At 41.4% G+C, this 11,916-nt stretch overlaps 1 long non-coding RNA gene across 1 annotated transcript; it reads right to left on the bottom strand.

Moving 5' to 3' along the window:
- Positions 1–327: 327 nt before the first annotated feature.
- LOC142743636 (uncharacterized) lies at positions 328–9,869 on the bottom strand. Its single transcript, XR_012881607.1, has 2 exons — positions 9,069–9,869; positions 328–3,065 (listed from the first exon to the last, which is right to left on the bottom strand). It is a non-coding gene; the product is annotated as an uncharacterized LOC142743636 (long non-coding RNA).
- Between the last annotated feature and the right edge of the window lie 2,047 nt (positions 9,870–11,916).

Here is an 11,916-nt window from a genome sequence, read left to right as displayed (position 1 = left end):
TGATAGTACACAGGCATACATCTATACACTGATAGTACACAGGCATACATCTATATACTGATAGTACACAGGCATATATCTATATACTGATAGTACACAGGCATACATCTATATACTGATAGTACACAGGCATACATCTATATACTGAGAGTACACAGGCATACATCTATATACTGATAGTACACAGGTGTCGAAGAAACCCCTTCCAGGTAGCACCTTTTGGGATGGGTGCTCTAATGGGCTCCCTCTGCTTTGTCAGGTGGTATTCAAATATGGTAATTGAAGTATCAGCAGTGCACCGGGAGATCAATAAAGACAATAGCAATCTGTCGTCTCAATCAATATTCTCATTTATTATCAAGATACATAGGTTAATATACCCTCAGGGCGTACCCTCTAACCAGGGTGTTACCTCTCATGGAACAACCAATCATAACATTTTACACGTAGACTGAAAATACGTCATAGGGTACCTTCCCACTGAGGTCACGTGATCTTTCTAACACCTGCAAATCCCGGCCTACAAACAATAGAAATGTAGGAGGTTTTCATAAGGCTATGTGATGATTTCATATATGTGTGTGAAATACTGAGATAAAGAATTAATTACAAATATGATGATTATTTCAGGCCTAGGCGTTCTGCCAGACTCCTATCTACCAGTATTGAAGGCCACGAAAAAGAACACAAAGTAATAACTTATTCCCTTGTGATTTAAGCAGAACAGAAAGAGATCATTACAAAATGGAGAATACATATCTTCATAATCCGGCATCCTGCTTGATAATTCATAGTGTAGTTTAATACAGAGAACATAAGCAATTTGACCATCCATCACAAACCCCCCTTTTTCTCATATTAAAATACAGAGATTAAAAATTATCTGATTATAAACCTCAAACAAAATAGTGAATAGGGCCACTACTAATAATATAATGCGATCACCGAGTTCAGGTTTGGGTATAGGGTCCCGTCAGTGCGTTGACAAGTCCCGTAGTTGCTCGTCTGCACGGCTGTTTGGATTTGTTGGACTCTACTTTTGTCAATATTTATATGGTGATAACAATAACAACATGCCCTGTATAAAAGTCCTAACATGTATATAAGATATAAATGGCAAAGCTTTAATAAATGAACACACTTAGTGTTACATGGTGGGGTGTTCACCCATTCACCAGGTTCTGGCCTTGTGCATAAAATCCCTGTGACATAGGGTATTGTTGATTAAAAGGTTTCGGCTTATGATAGACAATTTTCTTAGCCTTCTTACATAGCAGAGGTATCAGACATGCTACTAATTTAACAAAAACGTATATAATCAATATTATGAGTAATATATGTAAAGCGCCTTGCATGAGTCCTGCAGCCCATCCCCCAATGCCTCTGAACCATGAGTCCTGCAGCCCATCCCCCAATGCCTCTGAACCATGAGTCCTGCAGCCCATCCCCCAATGCCTCTGAACCATGAGTCCTGCAGCCCATCCTCCAATGCCTCTGAACCATGAGGCCGGGTTCAGCCATGACAACCAGTCTGGCCAATCTAGGTTCCAATCTTCTTCAGAATTGGCTTTCCTAAATTCCTCCTTTAATTGCTTTGCTTGTTCAATATCATGTTTAATCTGTACTGTCCCTTGGGGATCTATATAATGACAGCATGCAGGACCCACTATCTGGCACATACCCCCTTGACTTGCAGTTAAGTAATCTAGTACAAGTGTATGTTGGTTAGTAACAGTAATAAGCTGTCGGGTAAGTACTGAAGATACATTTAAAGCATCAAATATTAATTCGGTAATATTGTCAAACAACTCTGCTAGTTTTTCTATGTTATGTGCATTTCTAATTGGTCCTCCAAAGATGGATAGAGCATATCCTAACTTGGTGTGCCAAGGTAAGTGTACCAATGGGTGGGCTTTTTGCTTTCCCTCCCTTTTGTACAGCATATGTTTTGGTACTTTATCATAAGGAAGTGCATCCTTGTCCCATGTCCAGGTAGCAGACTGTAACCTAGCTAGGGTACAGGTACCTGTGGTAGTCTGCGGGATCCATTTATATGCATTATGTCCGCACACTATATATATATCATGGGGAAGGTCAAACCATTGCATACTTCCTAGGGTTAACATGTGAGCAAAATGAACTAGGGGAAAAGACTGCTGTAATACACACCAAGGACAATTTGTTCCCAAAGACCCATGGTATACTCCTGTGCATCCACAATACATAGTTTCATTCCCTTGTAAGTCTGTTTCTTGCATATACCCTGGATAACGTTTACAATCAGTCTTACTTCCTGAAGGGAAGAAATGGCCGTATTCCCAACTACCATTATGTATGTACCGTTCTACCAGACTTGGTCTAAATACATCTGAGGTCTGTTGGGTTTTATTGAAGCTTATCTTTATGCCTTTTATGGGGATCTCACCTAGTGTCAGTGTTTTAGTGACATTTTTAGGGACCCATTTTCCATTTTCCTTTTGTGTGAGAATCAGAGCCTTACCAGGTATCAGGGTTAGATTTACCTGCCACCAGGGATCCTCCATCCATCCTGCTATGGGTAAGGGCACACTGGTATTAGACCATGTATACCTTTTTGTGTTATCCTTTACCTTTGAGGGATCCCAACATGTAGTGTTAAGAAGTTCTTTCTCACTAAGGGGCACAGCCATGTATGGCATGGATTTTGAACTTATAGGACTGTGTGTGCATATCCAACAATCAGATAAGTTTGTTAATGCTGTTATAATTTGATGATGTTTTATGAATTTATTGTCCACTTCCTCCTTGAGAACTTGAGTCATCGTCCCCACGAGGGGCAACATCAGCACCAACCCTGCCAAGGGCAACATCATCGATCGAGGCGACGTCATCTGGGCTGATAACCTTTTTGCAATGGCTTGCATGTATCCAATTGGCTCGTCCTTGGAGCTTCACTGATGTGGCGGTGACCAGCTGTACTTCTACTGGTTGGCTGTACCTTGGTTCCAGACTGCTCCTGTTGTGTATCTTTGTTACCACCCAGTCTCCAGGTTGTAGTGAGTGTGTACCTGAAAGAAAGTTTGGATCTGGAATAGAAGAAAGGATTAGTTTATGTGTCCTCTCCAGTTGCTTGTGTAGGGCAGCCAAGTACGTGGTCATATTGTCATAATGCTTTTGTAACTGCTGAGGAAAACACAGTCCAGTCTTTGGCATATTTCCAAACAATATTTCATAGGGAGAAAGTTTATCCTTCCCTCTTGGCGTAGTTCTTACAGAGTATAAAGCCAGGGGTAGACATTGTGTCCATGGTAAAGAAGTTTCATTCATGGCCTTCTGGATTTTTAATTTCAAAGTTCCATTTAGTCTTTCTACCTTACCACTGCTTTGTGGGTGATAGGGAGTGTGAAATGCTTGTTCTATCCCAAGGCTTTTTAATATGTTCCTCAATAGTTCTTGGGTAAAGTGAGTACCTCTGTCACTTTCAATTGTCTCTGGTACTCCATAGCGGCACACTACCTCAGCTATCAGTTTCTTTGCTGTGGTATCTGCATTTGCTTTAGCCACTGGAAAAGCTTCTGGCCATCCTGAAAATAAATCAGTGCAAACAAGTACATATTGATAAATTCCCACCTTAGGTAGTTGTATGTAGTCCACCTGTAATCACTGAAAGGGGTAGTAGGACTTAGGAGTGTGTTTAGCTGGTGTTTTGGTGGTTTTACCAGGGTTGTGTTGTGCACATGTCATGCAGCCCTCTGTATATTTGGCAGCTGGAGCATGCCATGTCTGTAACACTAGCTGGCTCATAGCTCCCTTTGAACAGTGTGTTTTCCCATGGGCTAGGGCACACATCATTGGATACAGTGCTCTTGGTAGGCAAACCTTAGAATTAAGATGCCTCAACTGTCCTAGACCTATTGCTGCACCTCTCTCCTCCCATTCTGCTTGCTCTTGAGGGGGTGCTTGGTCCTGGAAAGCACGCAACAGGGTCTCTGTGATGGGTTGTAAAACAGGCTTCACAATCATCAGAGGGAGAGCAGCAGCGTCCTTTGCCGCTGCATCCGCAGCCTCATTCCCTTTTGATAGGAGATCACTGTTATTAGTGTGTGCCTGTACTTTGACTATAGCTGCTTGGTCTGGCATGTGCAGTGATTCTAAAAGTTCTTCTACTGCTTTTGCATTCTTTATAGGTTTACCTGCCGAGGTCAAGAACCCTCTGGCTCTCCATATTGTCCCAAAGTCATGTGCAACTCCAAAGGCATATCTGGAGTCAGTGTATATGTTGACACGCTGTCCCTTACCCAATTTACACGCCTCAGCGAGTGCTTTTAGTTCTGCCTCCTGAGCTGAGCTGCTGGAGGGTAGGGACTGTTGTATGACGGCCTTACCATTGTGGACCACTGCATACCCGGTGAGGAAATGTCCTTTGTCTTCGCTCCAATATCGAGATCCATCTACAAAATACTCAGCATCAGGGTTAATCAGAGCAACATCAAATATACTGTTTATGCCGTTTGATTCCATATCCACTAGGCTTTGACAGTCATGTTCATGTTCAAAATTAAATAGTTCATCATCAGTGGATAGTTGAAAAATAAGGGGGTGTCCATGTCCCTGTCCCCCCACTCCTCCCTCCTTTTGTTCAGAATCTAGGGGCAGGAGTGTAGCTGGATTCAGAACAACACAACGTTTGATAGTCACATTAGGGGACAGAAGAGTAAGTTCAATTTTAGTAAGTCTTGCAACTGATAAGTGTTTTGTCTTGACTGTGTTCATCATTTCTTGCACTGCGTGTGGGACTTGCACAATAATGTCATGTTGGAGTACAATGTCTGTTGCTTTATCAACTAAAGCTGCTGCTGCTGAGACAGCGCGTATGCAGGTCGGGGATCCTAGTACAATGGGATCCAGAGCAAGGGAGTAATAGGCAAGTGGTCGCATCTTGCCTCCATGATCTTGGGCTAATACTCCAGAGGCATGGCCTGCCTGTTCATGGCAGAACAGAGTAAATGGCTTATTGTAGTCAGGAAGTCCCAGTGCTGGCCTTGTAGTCAGTGACAGCTTCAGGGAGTGAAAATTGTCAATTGCCTCAGGTGACAGTACAAATGGGTCAGAGGTGAGACAGTCATATAATGGTTGCATCATAGCAGAGGCATCCCTGATCCAGGCTCTGCAGTACCCTATTAAACCCAAGAAAGTCCTCAATTGTTTGGGGTTCCTAGGGACTGGGTGTTTCTGTATGATTTCCAGCCTGTCAGGGGTTAAGTGTTTCATACCTTGGGAAATACAGTGACCAAGGAAAACAACTGTTTTGGCACATAATTGCAGCTTGTGCTTGCTCGCTTTACAGCCAACTTCTTCTAGGAACATTAATAGTGATTTAGAATCTGTTTCACTGTTCTCCAGACTCTCACTACAAAGTAACAAATCATCTACATATTGTAGTAGAACTGAGGACTGATTGGGGGGCTGCCAGGTGTCCAGAATATCTTTCATGGTACGTGAGAAGATATCAGGGGAGTTTGCGGCACCCTGTGGCAGAACTACCCAAGCATACTGTCTTCCCCTATGTGTAAATGCAAAATACTGCTGGCACTCTTTATCCAGCGGGATGGAGAAGAAAGCATTGGCTAAGTCTATAACGGTGAAATAGACTGCAGTGCCGGGGACCTGGTTGAGCAGGGTATGTGGGTTAGGCACTTGTGGTGTATTAATTATTGTCACAGCATTCACAGCCCGCAGGTCATGTACCATCCGGTACTGTACAGGTTGACCGGGCAGTGTCTTTTTCTTTACTGGGTAAAGAGGAGTGTTGAAAGGCGAGATTATGGGCACTATAAGATTGTTTTCCAGTAAGGAATTAATATCCTTTTCTATAGCAGCGTCTTGCTGTGGACTCAGAGGATATTGCTTTATACATACAGGACGGTTCTGCATGTCTGGTTTTAAATTTACTTGTACAGGCGGCACATTTAAAACTCCTACATCCATCTTATCTTGTGCCCATAGTTTTTCTGGGATGTCTGCCAACCAAAGGGGAGGGGTACTGGGGGCTTTTTCAGTGTCCGGCATACTTGCCATACTAAGGAGTTTGCATAGCAGGGACTCTGGAATGGCAGAGGTTAATGTAGGTGTGCCAGAAGAAAAGTCCAATGCTGCTCCCAGGGCACTGAGTACATCTGTCCCCAATAAATTGTAGGGAGTGTGTGGTGACACTAACACACGGGAGACAATTGATTGTGTGTCATGTATATTCAGTCGCATTGGTTTTGTTAACTGTAACTGAAATGATGTTCCCTCCACCCCTTCACAATCTATATAGTCTGGTGATAACAACTCTGCCGGTACATATTTGGTTTGTAATACAGTTCTGGCTGCCCCTGTGTCTACTAGAAAAGAGGTATTTTCCCCTGTGGGTAAAGTAACAGGCACCATCAATGATGGACCTGTCGGGGGGAGCACTGGGCAGAGGGAGACATCAGGGTTGCCAGTTTCCTATGCAGCAATCAAAGAATTGGGAGGCTCAACTGGACGGGAGGGACATCGGGCTGAATAATGACCCTTCTTATCACAGTTCCAGCATGTAATCTGGCTAAGATCCCTTCTCTGGGTTCTCAAAGTGTCTTTTTGTTCCCTGCCTCTTCCTCTATAGCCCCCCTTTTGTTTCATCGGGGCGAGACGGGTTCTTTTAGGAGCTAAATCTAACTGCACCTTTTGCAATGCTTACTAAATCATTAAACTGGCATGTACGCCAGTCGGGGCGGGATCTTTTAACAGCTTCTTGTACTGCCGGCTTAAGACCGGACATAAAAGTTATTTTTAGTAGGCGCAAGTCTTTTGCATCACCTTCTTCATACCCGTGATCTAACCACTGCTGCTGTAAAGTTGTGGCATAATCAGGGACTGACTGTTTAACATCTTGGGAAAATGACATAAAACTATCAGTTCGATCCTGTTGAGTAGCATCTACCCAGGGCTGCATAGCGTTCAGGTATTCTAGTCCTGATTGCTCATTGGTTTTATTTGCTGGTACGGGATTTGTAATAGCAGCTTGTATTTGATTTTTGAGTACTTCCCCTCCCTTTGTTTCTACCAGGCTCTCCATAACTGACCATGTAGCACGGTAAGCTAGATGTACTGCTCGCAGCTTTCTATGGAAAGCGCTTGGTGTTTTACGTGGGTCTGGGAGTGTTACATACAGCTAGTAAATCAGCCGGGCTCCAGGGGCGATACACAGTGGCTTCATGTGACTGGATTTCCCCTACTGCCCCAGGTACTGGTTGCCCGTCTACATCTACTGGTTTTGGTCCCCTGTGTGTATGGATACTTGATACTAACGGAAACAATCTAGTGGGGCGCTGCGTACCACAACTGACACAATATCCTGCAGTGAGGGGGTTCTGCTGCCCACAGTGTGGACATGTCCAGCAGCTGCCTTTCTTGCTATTTTCAGGATAAGGAGGTGGCGCAGTTGCTGCTGCGGGGCTGTTTGGCAGTTGTAAAGGGGTTAACACATTAGTGAGGAGCTTTTCACTTAAAGGGTCATATAAATCATACATTATTCCATGATTTGCTTCCATACTCTTATGTTCTGTGTTACTCACTCTCTGTGCTACCTCATACCACATTTGGGCTTTTTCCACCATGTTATTGTCTTTCAACCATCCAACACAATTTGTCATAAATCTTTTCCAATCACATTCTGCTAATGTTCCATAGGACCCAACTCCCATCATTTTAAACATTCTTTTACAATCCTTCACAGCCTCAGATCCTTTTGCTCTTTCTACTATTTTGATGGCAGAGACCCACGTCTCAGGGCTGTCCCGCATTTTTGTCTTACTATTTTCTGACCCCATGGTCAGTGGGCGTAGGGTAGTCTCCGGAAAACTCCCCAGCTCCAAACAGACAGGCCTTAGTCTGTTGACAGATATCTCAGACAATCTATCTTACAGTTTCAGAAAGACTATCAATATCAAAAGTCGTTCCTTCAGACTATTCTAGCAGTGGGATATCCTTTTGTCTGATCCCTCACTGTTTTGAACATCAAGAACAGACAAAATGCTGCCAATCCACAAATTGCAAGAGCAAATCCTTCAACACAATCTACATTCATGAACTGCCATTGATTCAAGCAGGAGTTGGTCACATTAATTTCAAACTTCTACAAACCCTTCGTCTCTTTCACTTATGCAGAACACTTTCAGTTCATACAGCCTGTGATGTAGCATATATCCCAAACTCTTTCCTCTAGCACTTTGCAATGGTTTCACATACAAATTATATTTGGTAACATATATGTTATCCTCCCCGCTCAGCCGTTCACTCTGTGGGTTGTAGTTTAGGGGCCTGTTATCTATGTTGGTGATTTCTTTAGGGGCTCTGGGTCTGAGCCAATACCAATGTTCTTCACTGTAATTACTACTACGACACAGGTGGCACCTGGGGTAAGTGTCAGGGTCATTCAATGAATACAGGATGTTATATTACAACGGTATTCAATCCAGCGGTCTGATGTTATACTACTACAGACTTAATTACTTGGATGTTATTTTACATCAAAGTGTATATGCCGGATTATCATGTGCTAGAAATCAGTCTGTACTGATTCCCACCTTATGCCAGTCTGGCAATGCATACAACTGGTTTATGGACCCTTACACACAATATCACTGTTTGGCAGTGAATTTAGGAAAATATAAATGATTTTCTAATACAGTATTCAAAGTTTTCCCTATTGCACTTGGTAATGGTATTGAGTGCAAATTCAATATAGACACAATTGCTCCTCCTTGCACTGAGTGTATATCGTCTTCTATGAAGTGGATATTACTTCTGGGCTGGGAGCCATACAGTTTCAACAATTTGATATGTATGTCTTCTCACAGATGTATTCAACATCACACTACACACACATTCATCACACTTGTCACATACACCCCCATGTAAATCCATTTAACCACACTACCATCCTGACAAAGGACCTGATTATTACGGGACCCCTTTGTAGAGACTTACATATACAAAGTACGTTTCCAGGGACTTAACAGAGTGGCTGAAACAAATGGTGTAACATAAAGTCTGTTACTTACCGATCGGTTTTGGTTTCAGTGACTCCCCAGGTCCTTCCAGATTAGTGGACTTTGCACAAAATTCTCATTAGGAGGTCCCGGGTTTCGGCACCATAACTGTCGAAGAAACCCCTTCCAGGTAGCACCTTTTGGGATGGGTGCTCTAATGGGCTCCCTCTGCTTTGTCAGGTGGTATTCAAATATGGTAATTGAAGTATCAGCAGTGCACCGGGAGATCAATAAAGACAATAGCAATCTGTCGTCTCAATCAATATTCTCATTTATTATCAAGATACATAGGTTAATATACCCTCAGGGCGTACCCTCTAACCAGGGTGTTACCTCTCATGGAACAACCAATCATAACATTTTACACGTAGACTGAAAATACGTCATAGGGTACCTTCCCACTGAGGTCACGTGATCTTTCTAACACCTGCAAATCCTGGCCTACAAACAATAGAAATGTAGGAGGTTTTCATAAGGCTATGTGATGATTTCATATATATGTGTGAAATACTGAGATAAAGAATTAATTGGAAATATAATGATTATTTCAGGTCTAGGCGTTCTGCCAGACTCCTATCTACCAGTATTGAAGGCCACGAAAAAGAACACAAAGTAATAACTTATTCCCTTGTGATTTAAGCAGAACAGAAAGAGATCATTACAAAATGGAGAATACATATCTTCATAATCCGGCATCCTGCTTGATAATTCATAGTGTAGTTTAATACAGAGAACATAAGCAATTTGACCATCCATCACACAGGCATACATCTATATACTGATAGTACACAGGCATATATCTATATACGGATAGCACACAGGCATACATCTATATACTGATAGCACACAGGCATACATCTATATACTGATAGCACACAGGCATACATCTATATACTGATAGCACACAGGCATACATCTATATACTGATAGTACACAGGCATACATCTATATACTGATAGTACACAGGCATACATCTATATACTGATAGTACACAGGCATAGATCTATATACTGATAGTACACAGGCATACATCTATATACTGATAGTACACAGGCATACATCTATATACTGATAGTACACAGGCATACATCTATACACTGATAGTACACAGGCATACATCTATACACTGATAGTACACAGGCATACATCTATATACTGATAGCACACAGGCATACATCTATATACTGATAGTACACAGGCATACATCTATATACTGATAGTACACAGGCATATATCTATATACTGATAGTACACAGGCATACATCTATATACTGATAGTACACAGGCATACATCTATATACTGATAGTACACAGGCATACATCTATATACTGATAGTACACAGGCATACATCTATATACTGATAGTACACAGGCATACATCTATATACTGATAGTACACAGGCATACATCTATATACTGATAGTACACATGCATACATCTATATACTGATAGTACACAGGCATATATCTATATACTGATAGTACACAGGCATATATCTATATACTGATAGTACACAGGCATACATCTATATACTGATAGTACACAGGCATATATCTATATACGGATAGTACACAGGCATACATCTATATACTGATAGTACACAGGCATATATCTATATACGGATAGCACACAGGCATACATCTATATACTGATAGCACACAGGCATACATCTATATACTGATAGCACACAGGCATACATCTATATACTGATAGTACACAGGCATACATCTATATACTGATAGTACACAGGCATACATCTATACACTGATAGTACACAGGCATACATCTATATACTGATAGCACACAGGCCTACATCTATATACTGATAGTACACAGGCATACATCTATATACTGATAGTACACAGGCATATATCTATATACTGATAGTACACAGGCATACATCTATATACTGATAGTACACAGGCATACATCTATATACTGATAGTACACAGGCATATATCTATATACTGATAGCACACAGGCATATATCTATATACTGATAGTACACAGGCATACATCTATATACTGATAGTACACAGGCATACATCTATATACTGATAGTACACAGGCATATATCTATATACTGATAGTACACAGGCATATATCTATATACTGATAGTACACAGGCATACATCTATATACTGATAGTACACAGGCATACATCTATATACTGATAGTACACAGGCATACATCTATATACTGATAGTACACAGGCATACATCTATATACTGATAGTACACAGGCATATATCTATATACTGATAGTACACAGGCATATATCTATATACTGATAGTACACAGGCATACATCTATATACTGATAGTACACAGGCATATATCTATATACGGATAGTACACAGGCATACATCTATATACTGATAGTACACAGGCATACATCTATACACTGATAGTACACAGGCATACATCTATACACTGATAGTACACAGGCATACATCTATATACTGAAAGTACACAGGCATACATCTATATACTGATAGTACACAGGCATACATCTATATACTGATAGCACACAGGCATACATCTATATACTGATAGTACACAGGCATACATCTATATACTGATAGTACACAGGCATACATCTATATACTGATAGTACACAGGCATACATCTATATACTGATAGTACACAGGCATACATCTATATACTGATAGTACACAGGCATACATCTATATACTGATAGTACACAGGCATACATCTATATACTGATAGTACACAGGCATACATCTATATACTGATAGTACACAGGCATACATCTATACACTGATAGTACACAGGCATACATCTATATACTGATAGTACACAGGCATATATCTATATACTGATAGTACACAGGCATACATC

Source organism: Rhinoderma darwinii, chromosome 2, assembly GCF_050947455.1.
Source record: "Rhinoderma darwinii isolate aRhiDar2 chromosome 2, aRhiDar2.hap1, whole genome shotgun sequence".
NCBI classification, from domain to species: domain Eukaryota; kingdom Metazoa; phylum Chordata; class Amphibia; order Anura; family Rhinodermatidae; genus Rhinoderma; species Rhinoderma darwinii.
The sequence above is the reverse complement of the archived record's forward strand: the minus strand, read 5'-3'. Positions and strand labels throughout refer to the sequence as shown.